This window comes from Oryx dammah, unplaced genomic scaffold, assembly GCF_014754425.2.
Source record: "Oryx dammah isolate SB20612 unplaced genomic scaffold, SCBI_Odam_1.1 HiC_scaffold_26, whole genome shotgun sequence".
NCBI classification, from domain to species: Eukaryota; Metazoa; Chordata; class Mammalia; order Artiodactyla; family Bovidae; genus Oryx; species Oryx dammah.
The window spans coordinates 17201126-17217409 of NW_024070210.1; positions in this window are offsets into that span (position 1 = coordinate 17201126).

Below are 16284 nucleotides of genomic sequence, written 5' to 3' on the forward strand. Positions count from 1 at the left end.
AGGCTGTTCTCCACACATCATGTGTCCCAGATAAGCAGCCAGCAGGTGAAAGGATGAGCTTAGCTCTGCCTGCCAGTGGGTCAAGCTGATAAGGAGCCTGGCAGACAAAATGGATGGCTGCTGGCCGTGACTATGGCAGAGATGCTGGGGGTTCCAGGTGAGGAAGCAGGACTTCTGTTCTCAGCCTTAGAGAAATGCATTACTCTGCTTTCCACCCCCTTCCCTACCCACAGGCCTCTACCACAAAAAGCAATACTGCAGGTGGAACAAAATCTTGAAAAAGTGGAGTTTCACAGAGGTTTTCAGGAGATGCACACAACAGTTATGAGATTCTTTTCTGGGTTTTGCAAGCAAGGGAAATAGCTTTTAGTGTTTAGTGGTAAGCTGACCTTTTACTGAAACAAAGACAAACCATCCTAGTGGCTCTGCCATTAATTACTGTCAATGTGTAATGTAGAAATGGAAGGGATTGGGCTAGATAACCTCTAATGTCTCTGTCAGAATTAACAGCTTATGATTCATTGAGACACTGAAAGGAAGCTCAAGAACCAGTGGCTGGCAGATGCAGACTGGTCACACCTGTGAGAGCGAGGACAATTCCTGGAGTCCCGAGGGGCTTAGGACAGAGATTATGGCCAAAATCTTTGATTTAAAGAGCATTTCAGATAGGGCTTCCCTGGTGGCTCAGAGGGTAAAGAATCTGCCCGCAATGCAGGAGACCTGGGTTTGAGTCCCTAGGTCAGGAAGATCTGGAGAAGGAAATGGCTACCCACCCCAGTATTCTTGCCTGGAGCGTTCCATGGACACAGGAGCCTGGTGGACTACAGTCCATGGGGTCGCAAACAGTCAGACATGACTGGACAACAAACACTTTCTGGTAGATTTGGCCCAAGGAACTTGTACCTGATTCTCCAGAATTCTGAGATGTGGATTTGATCTTCTCATCTTGCCTTCTCCCACATGGTCTCAGTTCCTCCTAGGGAGCTTTAGAGTCCAGGAACCCAACATCTGAGAGTGATGCCACTGCAAGCTGAACCACTCCACAGGACCACTGAGCATTTCCCTAGGGTTGTGTAGGGAGGTTTTCACTTTCGGAACACAGTAGTTTATAGGTTTTCTTTTTTAATATTTATTTGTTTGGCTGCACCAGGTCTTAGTTTTGGCATATGGGATCTGGTTCCCTGACCAGAGATTGAACCTGGGCCCCCTGCATTGGGAGCATGGAGTCTTAGCCACTGGACTACCAGGGAAGTCCTGGTTATAGATTTCTATACAGTTTAAAATTTAAAATATATCCTGGGTTTCTATCCCAGTTCCAACTCTTTCCCCAGCCAATGGTCTTGGAATGAGTTATTTTTCTGAATTCCCTGGTGGCTGAGATGGGAACGTGGGATGCAGTGGGGGAGACCTGGATTCAATCCCTGGGTTGGGAAGATCCCTTGGAGGAAGGCATGGCAACCCACTCCAGTATTCTTGCCTGGAGAATCCCCATGGATAGAGGAGCCTGGCGGGCTATAGTCCATGGGGTTGCAAAGAGCTGGACATGACTGAGTGACTAAGAGCAGCACAGTACAAGGCCTCAGTTTCCTCAGCTGTAAAACAGGAAGCTAAGCAGACCCCCCTGAAGGTGGTTCTCATGAAGACCCAAGGTGGTGTGTCAGAGTGCTCATCAAAGTGCCTGGCTCTGGCTCTGACAAGGACTGGAAGATTATTATCCTCCTAGATAAGAAAGGAAGGTTGCATCCATGGAAACTGCTCAGTGGCCTAGAATCACAGGCATTTGCCATGGATTTGTCCTCCAGATTTCATTTCTGGTGCCATTCAAGACCAGTGGCCTCCTCATGGCCTCCTGTGGTTTGGCTTCATTAAGGCAGATTCTAATCCTCTTTTTATGACACTTAGCCACATTGTTTTTTACGTGTAGTTTTTTGTGTGTCAGCTTACTTTTCTACTAAACTGTAAACATCTTGAGAATTGAGACTGCTGTTTCCTCTTTAAGTAAATGCCGAAAACTCAGCACTCAGCAATTATTTAGCAATTTTTATTTATTTATTTTGCCCCTCTACATGGCTTGCAAAATCTAAGTTCCCCAGTCACGGGTTAATTTGACTTGGGTCACTACAGTGAAAGCGCTGAGCCCTAACCACTGGGCCACCAGGGAATTCCCATTTAGCAAATTGTTTTAATGTGGAAAACAAACGTCCTGATTCTTTAGGTTTTGAATCTGACCGTTTAGCCCTCCAGTCACCTTGGTCTCCAAAAGGTTGGGAAGAGAAAACAGTTGATTTGGTTTCATTCTCTGGAAGAAGGGCAAGGTAGTGCCCTATCCTGGGTGGGTGGCTCTAGAGCAGGACTTGGGCTCCCCTTTTGTGGAAGCCAGCTGTCATCTGTGTCCAGGGCTCACTGACAACACTGGTTTGTCTCCAGCCCGCAGGTTCCCTGGCCTTGGGCTCAGGAGGAAATGGCTCCCTACCTCTCCTCCTGGTGGTTGTCTGTCTCCATTTCTGTTCCCCCAGCCTCCCAGCTGTTCTTGGCTGCTCACCCGCTGTGTGGGTCACGATGCCTGCTCTGTAGCTGCGTGTTGTATCAGGTTGCCTCTGAGAGTTCTAGAGAAAGCGGATCTGGCTTATCCAACTCTCCCCTCTCTGGTTCGCTGAATCTCTGCAGCCCCTCCGCTTCCCTCCAGAGCTTGCCAGGGCTTGGCTGGATGGGAACGGGGCCCACAGAGCTATCCAGAGCATCTCCCAGCCTGTGGCTGCTAAAAAGCATCTCCTTTCAAGGTGGGTAAAGAAAGCACTGGGGAAGGGGGGGCAGTGGTGGATGGATGTAGGAGAAAAGAGTCTAGGAATATCGTGGGCTAGTGGAGATGACTGGCAATTCATCCTGTGGATTTTTCTGCTTAGTTTCTATTGACTTGATGAGCTGGACACACTCACAGAAAACAAGGTCTTGGATTTGATCATTCTAAGAACAAGTTTAAAATTTTGCCACCAAACCAGATGTCTAAGGCAGATGGTACTCCGGAAATATTTGCTCTTAGTCCTGAGGGCATGGATGGCTTAGGCAACTGCTCACTTTCATTACCCTGATCCCCTTGTGGAATTTATATGAGAGGACACTGTGCAATCCTTCAAGCAAGGGGCACCTGTTGTGTGCCAGGCACTCTGCTGGGCCCTGGGAGTGAAAAAGTGAGAAGGGCCAGGTCCCTGCCTCCAAGGAGCTGCAAGTCTAGTGGTAAAGGCAAGCGGCAACCCATCAAGGCCGTACAGCAGGATCATGCTGTGACTGTCACAGGTGCAGCAAGCCATAGCATCCAGAGGGAAGAGCACTGAAGGCGATTTTGGCCTGAAAGAGGCAGAGCCAGGGCAGGCTTCTGCTGGGAGCATGTCTGCAAATGAAGATGGCTAATGCAGTAGTAGGTCTTTATTCGTCCATCATTTATCCTTCCTTCATTCAACAAACATGTCCCTGCCCTTTGTCTTCTGAGGGTGTTTTTTTGTTTTGTTTTAATATTTATTTTAGTGAATTTACCTTCTCCTGAACTTCTGGTCTTGGTGAATTTGTTTTTACTTAAAGTTCCCCCTCCTTTGTTTATTCTGGAACTAAATAAGCATATTTGGTTATGTCCTGACTGTGTATCCAGTGTTTATGTATGTATCTCCAGCTAAAATTAACGATTTGGATTTTACAGTTCTGGCTCCCATCTGACTCACTTCTCTTTTCTCTGACTATGCTCTGGCCACACTGATCTCCTTTTCAGTTCCTCAAGTTGGCTGTGCGCTCCTCCCCTAGCCACGGGACTCTTACACATGCTGTTCCCTCTGACTGGAATGCCCCCCCTCATTTAGTTAGCTGTCTGTTTAGCTAACTCTTACTCATCCTCCCCATTTATGCTGGAATGTCTCTTTCTCAAGGACGTCTTCCAGCACCACCTCACCTGGATCAGATCAAGTCCCTACTTTGCTCTATTGTTCTTATAGCCCCTCATTTCCATCCTTCCTGGCACAGTTCACAATTACATACTGATAAGATTAGTTGCTTAATGTCATCTCTCCCAATAACTTGTAACCACGACCAGGGTAGAAAATACTTCTATTTTTCTCATCACCATATTCAGCACTTCGTCTGAGCAGCAGGTGGCCAATACATATTTTTTGAAAGAATTAGTTAATGAAACGATTGATGACTTTTTTTGCCACTATTTGCCTTGAGCCTGAATGACTGTGTGTCCAAAACCAAAAACAATACGAAATGTAAAAACAAGCACTGGTACTGAACAGAGAGCCTCCTTTGAGAGAGGTACAGAAAGAAGGTAAGCCAGGGGCAAGATGTCCCAGAGCTAGGAGACTCTCGGCTTGTGGCAGTGGAGAGCCAAGGTAGAAAAAATGGAGGGTCTGGAGGCCCGGGCAGGGTCATACCTAGGATGTAGGCTGGGAAGGAGGGAGAATCAATAGATAGGGATTGAGCTGTTACCCTGATTCTTGGAGGGTACCTGTGTCCCTTGGGTGTAACATAATGTGCTGGGGTACAAAAGACAGGATAAGTGTCCCATTTCCTATGGCTTCAGTTATAACTAGACCTTGAGGAGTGAGGGGGAGGAAGATCATTTTATATGAAAACCAATACTGATATAGAGTGGAATGTAAATTCCATGTAATTATTAAAAGTCACGAGATTTTAAAGACGTCAGTGCTATGACCGTAGTGATAGTTCAGTGAAAGAGTCTGAAAAGCATTAATACCTCAGAGCACTAGATTCCAAAGAATTTCATATGACTGAAGTTTTATAAATCAGATAATACTAGAAATGCATGAAGAACCTGCTCTTTTGAGGCAAAATTTTTCTTTTTAATTTTTGTACCACTCACCCCTCCCTTGAAGACCTAGCACAACAGTAGTTGTGCATAAAGTGTTGAACTGAACCCACAGCAAACCACTCACTCTTAGTCTGGTCTGGAAATTGTTCACTGGATTTTATTATCAAGATTGCTCTGCCTACCCACCCCTCTAGAAAGAAAGGGGCCACTTCTATGTCATTCTGGAGAGGAGCTAAATAAAGAGGCTTCATGGAGTGTTATGTCCAAACCAGTGGTCCCCAACATTTTTGTCACCAGGGACCAGTTTTGTGGAAGACAATTTTTCCACCGACCAGGGAATGGTTTGGGGATGATTCAAGCTCATTACATTTGCTGTGTACTTTATATCTATTGTTATTACATAAGCTCCACCTCATGGCAAATATATGGGGAAACACTGGAAACAGTGACAGGCTTTATTTTGGGGGGCTCCAAAATCACTGCAGATGGTGACTGTAACCATGAAATTAAAAGATGCTTGCTCCTTGGAAGAAAAGTTATGACCAACCTAGACAGCATATTAAAAAGCAGAGACATTACTTTGCCAACAAAGGTCTGTCTAGTCAAAGCTATGGTTTTTCCAGTAGTCATGTATGGATGTGAGAGTTGGACTGTAAAGAAAGCTGAGTGCCAAAGAACTGATGCTTTTGAACTGTGGTGTTGAAGAAGACTCTTGAGAGTCCTTTGAATTGCAAGGAGATCCAACCAGTCAATCCTGAAGGAAATCAATCCTGAATATTCATTGGAAAGACTGATGCTGAAGCTGATTCAAAGAACTGACTCATTAGGAAAGTCCCTGATGCTGGGAAATGTTGAAGGCAGGAGGAGAAGGGGAAGACAGAGGATGAGATGGTTGGATGGCATCACCGACTCAATGGACATGAGTTTGAGTAAACTCCGGGAGTTGGTGATGGACAGGGAGGCCTGGCGTGCTGCAGTCCACGGGGTCGAAAAGAGTTGGACATGACTGAGTGACTGAAATAACTGAAGCTCCACCTCAGATCATTAGCCATTAGCTTCTGGAGATTGGGGAGCCATGGCCCAAACTATTCCAGGAAGAACTGTGGGGAAGACAATGGAGGGGTAGCAAGAGTGAGATGCAAGCAGAAAAGTGGGAAGAGGATTTAATAACTTCCTGCTATTGCCTGGAAGGAAGTTATTCTCTAGTTCTCTGCATGTTTTCATTGTTTTCTGTGTTTAACTTGACTCCAAAGAGAAACTGTGAGCTGTTTGAAGTCAGGGCTGTGTCTACTTTTCACATAAAGTACTTGGAAACCATGTATGATAAATACTTGACCACAGTCCAACCCAGGGAATCACCAGGACTGGAGTGGATGAAATCTTGGCAAAGATTACCATCCAAACTGCAAAACCACAGAGAGCAAAGTCCTCAGATGTAGGTGGTAGGAAGCAGAAAGTTGGTAGAGTAGGTGTGTCAGAAAGGCTGGTGGGTCCTTGCCAGTGAGCTGAGCCTCAGAGAGCAGAGATGGGCATGGGAGGGGTGATTACTGGGATGGATTCTCAGCAGGGGCTGAGATGAAGGAGACAATGTTCCCAGACTTAATCATTGCTTTTAACTCCCCCAGCATAATCTCTAATGGTCCCTGGCTGGTGCCACTCAGAGCCTCCACCCCCAGACCCCCCACTCTGCCTACCTGAGCAAACTCTTCCCAGCTCCTCAGCAACTCTGTATCTCAAATCTATGCCTGCCGGCTCCTTTTTCAAAGCATCTCATCCATGCACCTATTTATTCAGCCTTCAGGGGAGGGGAAGGAGTGAGGCCAAATCTCCAGTCTGGATACTGTTTCTAGAGTGTATCAAACCAACTACTCCCGAAGCAGCACTCTGTTGAAGGGACCCTCCGGTAAGGGCAAGGCAAGGAAGGAATCAGCAGCCAGTGATGCAGTCTGGAAGCAGGGGAGCCAGGCTGCACCCTTGTCAGCAAAGGGTTGGAAATGAGCCAAGTAGAACAGAATGGAAAAACAAGAATCATCTGTGGTTAAAAAAAAAAAAAAAAAAAGGTTGGGGTCGGGGGGGGGGGAGGAAACCGCGAGTCAAGGACACGAGACTTGTTCCCAAAGAAGTTGGAGATGAGGACAAGAGCTAGGCGACATGTTTCTCCTCTCTCCTGACCGCATTTTCTCCTTTTCTCATAACCTCCATGATAAATCACCTGTAAATTATAACCTCGCAAGCGGCACCCACTTGAAATTGCAATCTGGCAGCCCTAAGATTGGCATTCAGGGACTGTCTTTGTCACGAAAAGCAGAATTCTTGTTTATTTTGGTAAATTAATTGCTGGCAAAGAGGGCTTTTCATTTTCCAACCCGAATGATACGAAAAGAAACTGCAGGGTTGGAAAGCACCAAAAGGGTATTCCGGGTTAAATCGCCTGCCCGAGCAACAAACATGTCCTGTCCTTGGCATCTCTGGATTTAAATCCACAAAACAGGCTGGGACTGTGTACTGAAGCTGATGTATGCACATAAGTAGCCCCTGAGTCTTCACCCCTTTAGCAAAGTGCAGGCCACCTACCATCCTGGGGAAGGGGACGACGTCTGCGCCATGTCGACAACCCCTGCCACAGGGGATGGGGGCTTCCTCGTAGCTCAGTGGTAAAGAATCCACCTGCCAATGCAGGAGACATGGGTTTGATCCCTGGGTTGGGAAGATGCTCTGAAGAAGAAGATGGCAACTCACTCCAGCATTCTTGCCTGCACAATTCCATGGACAGAGGAGCCTGGCAGACCACAGTCCATGGGGTCATGAAAGAGTTGGACGTGACTGAGTGCCTAAACAGCAATACAGGAGATAAGTGCTTCAGAGTGGCATTAGAGGAGGATGCGTCTTAGTGAAAAGGCCCTGGGAAGTCAGTGTCATAAAGGTCACTGTGGCCTCTGCCTGTGATGCTGTCCTGCCATCTTCGCCAACACCAGATTTGACCTGGTCATCTTCCTGTGTAATGAGTCTGCCAGTTGGTCAGCTGTCTGTACCAGTCCCCCCATGGGGAACAACTGGATATGGTGCCTTTGGGAAGGATGACTGTCACAGAACTTACCAGAACCCACAGACCCACGTACCTGACATGGACACGCACAAGAGAGATGCCAATCCTGTTCCATTCTGGAAAGTATCCAAGTGAAGGGAAAGGACTTCCCTGATGGTCCAATGGTGAAGACTCCATGAAGGGGGCATGGTTCAATCCCTCGTTGAGGAAACAAGAACCCATGTGACGCACTGTGTGGCCAAAAAGATAAAAACTTTTACAAATAAAAAGATTTAAAAAAAATTAAGGGATGGGAAGGCAAGATTTCAGTGGGGTTATTTGGGAAAGTTTTCTTAGAGGGGAGGAGAAGGTCAACCAATTATTCAAGGGGTGTTTTCTTCTTGATTTAGCATGAAGAGAGGGGAGGGCCTTTCAGGGGGCGGGTGAGAGGGTGGTCTGGAGAGAGAAGGAAGCAGGAAGCTGACTGTCTGCAGGGAGTTATGTCAGGTGTTGCCTGGGGTTGGGGGTTGGGTCAGGAAGAAGGGAGTGGGGCCCAGCTGACTCGCTTGGTGAGTAACTTGGGCTCAGTGAGGGTTGTGCATCTGAACACACAGCAGGTTTCCAAGCAGGAGGGAGGGGATAATGATGCCAGCCCGAGTGTGTGGGATGAGCTGGAACCAGGAGGCTGGAGCAGGGTCCGAACAGGAACTTAGCCTTATTGAGAACATAGCACCAGAGGCTAGGCCAGGTTGAAGGCAGAGGAAAGAAAGAGGGTGGCAGGAGAATGCCTTTGAGAAAAAAAGGCAAAAGGAGGCTCAAGGCCCTGGGCTTCACTGGAGCAAGTTTATAAGAGCAGAAGGAAGAAGAACCTGGGAGAAGCAGAGTCCTGCCAGCTAGACCCCCAGCCCCCTGGCCATTGAGTAAAACCTATAAAGCAGTTCTAGTATTTAGAAGGAAAACCTTTCATATCCATAATCTGTTTTAGTCAGAATATCTCTGAGATGTAGGCAGGGTCAGAGGTCATCTCCCTATAATAGGGGAAGGCATGGAGGCACATGTAAATAAAATAACTTGCCTGAGATCCTGGACAAACCTCATCATTTTCATAAGGCAGGTCATGAGGAAGAGCAAAGAGTTCCCTGGGGAAGTCTTCTTTCCCCAGGGCCTTCCTACCTTGCAAGTAACCTTTTTCCCTGGACTCCACGGGGTCAGCACACCAAGCTGGCATCCAGGTGTCAGGACACCAGGTCACCAGATCCCACATTGGACCTCAAATGTCTGCAAGCCTTCCCACCTCAGGACAGTCAGGGGAGGCTGGATCCTGACTCCATAGCACTCCTGTGGCTCTTTCCTCAAAACTCTCGCTGCCCCAGGCCTTCTCACCAGCCGCATGTCAGCTGCTGCTCCTCAAGGTCCAGCTGTGGGTTTAGATTGGCCCCTGCTCAGCCCCTTCCTATCCACCCTGCAAGGACCTACCCCCGCCCCTTCTCATCCTTTCTGGGGAACTTCACTTTTTCTTATTGAAAGAGATAATTGGCTGGATGTGAGCTTGCGGGTGTCTTATTGCTCAGATAAGAGGTTTTCATATCAGTCCTGATGAGAGACAGCGGAGGGGCTCTTCTTGCCACCCGTTCTAAGAGGCAATTTTATTCTGGCTCCTCAAGTCTGGAAATGCTTTAGGGAACTGAGCTGCCCTTTATCTAAAAAAATCCTTTCCAAGAAACTCAATGTCCAGAATCGATAAAAATGACTCAGCCCTCGATGGAAGCAGTAGGAGAGCCCTGTCAATCCGTCGTTTCCATTCCTTCCAACTCAAGCACCCAGCAGCAGCACCCTGTTTATGAGGGTGGGATGGGGGGAATGAGCAATGGAGGTGGATGTGGTGGTGGTGGTCCATAGAGATGGTCTGAAAACTGCTTATCTAGCCCCTATTTACAAATGAAGAAACGGAGGCCAGGAGGGAAAGTCACAAGCCCAAGACCACATGGAGTGTGCCTTCTGGGACTTGGTCTATGGTCTGGTTGGCCCTGCTCTCATTCTCTCCCCTGGGGGCCTCTACTCCATCTGTGCTTGGTTGCATCCTCTCATCCATTCATCCAGTATTGCTGGATCCCTGTGCCCACCACCACATGAGCTACAGATGCAGCAGGGAGCACCACACGGTCCCTGCTGCTTGCAATCATGCCACCTCAGCTAACCAGGTAGCTGCAAAATTTTCCCACCCCGGCACAAGCCCCCACCCTGACTGTCACTCAGGCTCCCAGCAGCCAGAGCTAAAGATAGAATTGAGGGCAGCGTTTTAAGTCAGCGGCGGCAGACCTGGCTGGCCGAGTGGGGAGGAGGGGGCCTGCTAGGCCGAGGTAGGAGACCTCCCCTGAGCAGGTGGCTGGGTTTACAGTGGCGGCCCATTCCTACAAGACTGGCCTCAACTGTGGACGTCCCCTGGGCGGAGCTGATGGAACCTCCATCTGACACGTCAAGCCAGATACCCACCTTCCCTGGACTTCAGATTTATTCTCTTGGCTTTCTTTCTTCGCTGTCCACTGTCTTGTTGACCCTGGGCTTTGATTATTTGCACATCTACAGGTCTGCTCTGCCCTCGTGCTGATGTTTCACAGGTTAGCATGTGGCCAGGGGAAACCAGGTGGTGAAACCCAGGGCTGAGGAGGTGGGGTGTTCTGCCCGGAGCCTACAGGCCTTACTTTCTGGGCAAAGGGGGTTCTGCTGACTGTTAGAAACTGGATGTCATCTCCAGAACTTTCTGGAGGATGAAGTCACCATCAGAGCCCAACCAGTTGGATTTCCTCTTCCTATCTTCAGGCCACCTGCTTCTCTTTGCTGCTCCCTAGTAATGGGCCAGCTGATCCTGCTAAACATCACTCTGGCCTGGCAGGGAAGTAAGTAGCATGGGGGAGAAGAAAACTCTGGGTTTATTCCCACTCTGGGCCATAGCTCTCCACCCTGTGGGCAAGGCAGGCCGCTGAGTAGCCCTGGGAAGAAAAGCAGGAAGAAATGACCAGCCACTTGGAGCAGCTCACACCTTCCCAGAAATGCAGGAGGGGAGGGAAAACTGCTTCCTCTCTTACCTGGGCCTGACTGGGGGGGTCATCTCAGCATTTCGGCATCAAAGGAAATGACAGAGACAAGATACCTCCTGCCATCCTCCAGCTTGGTGTGTGGGTGTCAGCCATGCTTTCTAAATCAAAGGGTTTGGTGAGAGCCCCCAGGGAGTGGCAGTCTGCAGAACCGAGGTGGGAGGGTGGGCAACTCTGCTCAGTATTCGCCCCCTTGCCCCACAGTGGCAGAATGGGGATTACCATTCCAAGAAACTGCTTTCCAGGGACAGAAATAGTAGGGAAGGGTGGGGTGCGGAGGCTGGGGCTGCCACATACTGCTTTTCCACGGGCATTCTGGGTAAGAATATTAATGAGACTATTAATAACTTCTTACCTCTGTATAAGCCTTCAAGACCTTTCTCTAGATGTTTTCACCGCCTGCACACCCATTATCTCATTTGGTTTTCAAGGCAACTCTGTGAAGCTGTGAGGTCATCACCCCCATTTCATAGACGAGGAAATTGAGGCCTGGAGAAGGGAACTGTCACATGCTAACCAGCTCATTCTGCTAATAATTGGCTGAGCAGGGACCAGAACCCAAACTTCCTTGAGTCATCTCTTCCATGGTCCCATTGGAACGTGATTCCAAAAAGCCAGGGCTTTCTTCTGGGCTGTACTGAGGTTACCTCTGAGGATGATGGGATACCAAGTCCTCCAAGGCCTTTGTCCCATGGGTCAGTTACTTAAGACTGACACACCTAGTGCTTCACATGGTCTATACCCTGCTCCAGACCCCAGAGATAGCTCTCAACCACACATGGTCTTTGCCATTAAAGAGTTCACAGCTTGATGAGTAGAGAGACAAACTCTCAGACATCTCAGTGCCACAGGATCCACTTGAGGACCAAGGTAGAACAGGGCATTGTGAGAGCAGAGTTTAAGCTTTCAGCCAGTCTGGTGGTACCAGAGAGGGCTTCCTGGAGGAGGTGTTGCAGCAACCGGCTCCTCAGCCAAGGTTATTCTCTCTGATTGTGCTCTTCTCAATACCAATCCATGCTCGTCTTCACACTACTCCCTCCTGCCTATAACCCCAGCCTCTGGGCAATTACAGGACTGATGGAGCCAAGCAGCACTGGCTAGCCTGTCCTAAACTTGCAGACCAGAATGGACCCACTCTTTGTCCCAGGGGTTGCTATGGTCACATCCCACTGCTGGAAATGGACAAGAGATTGTGTTCTGAGCTCGGTGCCAACCTGGACTTCCCCTCACACAGCCATGAAAGGAAGATGTGGTGAGTTACCCAACCCACCTGCTCACCCTTAGCTCATTCTACTCAGAAATCATCTCAGATGTGCAAAAACCTAACCTACTTTAAAAGTCTGCTGATCAGACTCCACATTGCTCTGCTAATTCCTGGCATTTAATGCTTTTCTCTATTTTAACCCAGATCTGTCATTACTTAAATTTTACCTTTCCCTATTCTGTTTTTGGAAGAGGCAGGGAAGTTGGTCATATTTTCCAAGCCAAGAGTCCTCTGAAGACTTGAAAATAATTATCAAACCACACTGTAGGCTTCTCCGTTTGAGGTGGATGATATTCAGTTACCTCCTGCATTCATGTATGCCTTTATCTGTACTTCCTTCAGGCCTCTTCCCTCCTCCTTTAGTTGAGGAATTCAAGAATGGGCAAAGAGTAGCCCTGAGGTGCTGATCTAAACTGATGACACTGGGAGGAGGGCAGGAGCCAGGGGACATTCTGCAGGGGTGCAGTGGGCACCAGGAGATCAGATTTTCAGAGGCCAGATGATGCTCACAGAAGGGAACCCTGAGGTCAGAATCCTGATGTGCAGCAACCCTAAGAGACAGATGGGAGAAAAGGAGTTGTCACTGCCAGCAAGGAAGGGCCGAAAGGCAAAGAAAATCAGGGAGCCTGTGTTATCACAGGTGCTAAGGAAAGACGTGCTTGTGAAGGAGGAACTCACCAGGATGGAATGCTACAGAAAGGCCGCCTCAGATAGGGACTGAGAAATAGCCTCTGGATTTCAAAATAAGGAATTCTGAGAATTGAGAGCAATTTGAGTGATGAGCAGAATCTGGAGACGGGGCTTCCCTCATGGCCCAGGTGGATGAGAATCTGCCTGCCAATTTAGGGGACACTGGTTCAATCCCTGGCCTGGGAAGAGCTCACATGCTGCGGAGCCACTAAGCCTGTGTGCCACAGCTATTGAGCCTATGCTCTAGAGCTCATACGTGTGTGTGTGTGTGTGTGTGTATTCTTATATATATATACATACACATATGCTTCCCAGGTGGAGCTAGTGGTAAAGAACCCACCTGCCAATGCAAGAGATATAAGAGAGGACACAACAACCCACTCCAGTTTTCTTGCCTAGAGAATCCCATGGACAGAGAAGCCTGGTAGGCTACAGTTCACAAGGTCACAAACAGTCAGACATGACTGTAGCAACTTAGCGTGCACGCATATGTATCACTTCAGTTCAGTTGCTCAGTCGTGTCCAACTCTTTGTGACCCCATGGACTGCAGCACACCAGGCTTCCCTGTCCATCACCAACTCCTGGAGCTAGCTCAAACTCATGTCCATTGAGTCGGTGATGCCATCCACCATCTCACCCTCTGTCATCCCCTTCTCCTCCTGCCTTCAATCTTTCCCAGCATCAGGGTCTTTTCCAATGAGTCAGTTCTTCACATCAGGTGGCCATTGGAGCTTCAGTTCAGCATCAGTTCCTCCAGTGAATATTCAGGACTGATTTTCTTTAGGATTGACTGGTTTTATTTCCTTGCAGTCCAAGGGACTCTCAAAAGTCTTCTCCAACACCACAGTTCAAAAGCATCAATTCTTCAGCACTCAGCTTTCTTTGTGGTCCAGCTCTCACACCCATATTGGAAAAGCCATAGCTTTGACCAGACAGACTTTGTTGGCAAAATAATGTCTCTCTGCTTTTGACTATGCTGTCTAGGTTGGTCATAGCTTTTCTTCCAAGAAGCAGGCATCTTTTAATTTAATGGCTGCAGTCACCATCTGCAGCAATTTTGGAGCCCCCAAAAATAAAGTCTGTCACTGTTTCAATTGATTCCCCATCTATTTGCCATGAAGTGATGGGACCAGATGTCCTGATCATTTTTTGAATGTTGAATTTTAAGCCAACTTTTCAGTCTCCTCTTTCACTTTCATCAAGAGGCTCTTTAGTTCCTCTTCATTTTCTGCCATAAGGGCGGGATCATCTGCATACCTGAGGTTATTGATATTTCTCCCTGCAATCTTGATTCCAGCTTGTGCTTCATCCAGCCTGGCATTTTGCTTGATGTACTCTGCACATAAGTTAAATAAGCAGGGTGACAATCAACAGCCTTTACCTACTCCTTTCCCAATTTGGAACCATTCTGTTGTTCCATGTACAGTTCTACCTATTGCTTCTTGACCTGCATACAGATTTCTCAGGAGGCAGATAAGGTGTTCTGGTATTCCCGTCTCTTAAAGAATTTTCCACAGTTTGTTGTGATCCACACAGTCAAAGCCTTTGGCATAGTCAATAAAGCAGAAGTAGATGTTTTTCTGGAACTCTCTTGCTTTTTCAATGATACAACAAATGTCAGCAATTTGATCTCTAGTTCCTCTCTCTTTTCTATATCCAGCTTGAATACCTGGAAGTTCTCAGTTCCTGTACTGTTGAAGCCTGGCTTGGAGAATTTTGAGCATTACTTTGCTAGCATGTGAGATGAGTGAAATTGTGCAGTAGTTTGAACATACTTTGGCATAATCTTTCTTTGGGATTGGAATGAAAACTGACCTTTTCCAGTCCTGTGTCCACTGCTGGGTTTTCCAAATTTGCTGGCATATTGAGTGCAGCACTTTCACAGCATCATCTTTTAGGATTTGAAATAGCTCAACACACACAGATTATATTATACGTGTATATTATATATGCACACATATGATACATAAATATATATATTTTTATACACACACACAGGGGTGTTGAGATAAGAAGGTGGGTTTAAGGGAGAAGATTTACTTTGTCCTTAAGGAGCGAATCTCGTGCATGTTCAAATGCTGATGAAAAGAAGCTGGTAGAGAGGGAGAAACACGGGAGACATGTGGTTGGAAAACCAACCAAAGGAGATTTCAAAAGGAATTGGAAAGAGGGAGTCACCAAAGCGCTTGATCAGATTAGCCTAAATTCTCAGCAGGAGTCTCTGGATGCCTGCCTTATCCACTGTGACCAGAGGGCAAAGAAGGAAAGAATCTGTTTGACGTCAGGATGCTGATGGAACTTTGGCCAAACAACTCTTACTTTCTTGTAAGGTTATCTGCTGGGAACCTGAAGGGAGATGTTGGGAAAGGTGGTGTCTTAAAGAGAGTGGAGAAGGTCTGAAGGAGCTGATGATGAGCTCTAGAGAATTAACTAAGAAAGGAAATTCTGGGCCACTCTGAAGTCCTGGTTGTGACTGGGCTGTGGCCCTGCAGTGCCCTCACTCCACGCAGCTCTGTGATTTTTCTCCCACAGCCCCAGTATCCTAGGCAGTGGTGCGCATGTGCGGGTGTGCTCACTCACTTCAGTCGTGTCCAGCTCTTTGCGACCCCATGGACTGTATCCACAAGGCTCCTCTGTCCATGGGATTCCCCAGGCAAGAATACTGCAGTGGGTTGCCAGGCCTTCCTCCAGGGGGTCGCCCGACCCAGTGATCGAATCCACATCTCTTATGTCTGCTGCATTGGCAAGCGGGTTCTGTCTACTAGCGCCACCTGTGCAGAGAAGGCAAATCATTGAGTTAACTTTGGGCTGGGGCTTTGCCCAAAGGGTCTTATGACAAGGGGACTACAGAGGTAAGAGTAATTAGGGGAAAAAAAAAAAAAGAAATACAGACCCCAGGCTGACTCAGGATAGAAGGGAAAACAGGGGGCACTGATGTAGGGAGAAAATGAAAATCCCAGGGACTGGAAGACAAATGACATCACAGGTCAGCTGTGAGAAAGATTGTGGAGAGCACAAAAGGGTGAGGGGGCCTGTCCGCAGGGCGTCTGTGTTTAACAGCCCAGAGCTGGGGTTGTCCCAAGATGACTAGGTCCAGGGGGTGGCTGTGGAGTAGGGGGTGCGTCTGAGACATCAAGCTGATGAGAGAGTAGCCCGTGTAGATGTGACGTCATCCGGTGTGATGGTGACGTTTAGGTTTGCAGTAGATAAAGTTGTTCCCAAAAGAGAGAGAGTGAGGGCTCCCTTTAATGAAGTGGCTCCAGGACAGTGCCAGGGCTTCCCTGAGAGCTCAGTTGGTAAAGAATCCACCTGCAATGCAGGAGACCCCAGTTCGATTCCTGGGTTGGGAAGACCCACTGGAGAAGGGATAGGCTACCCACTCCTGTATTCTTG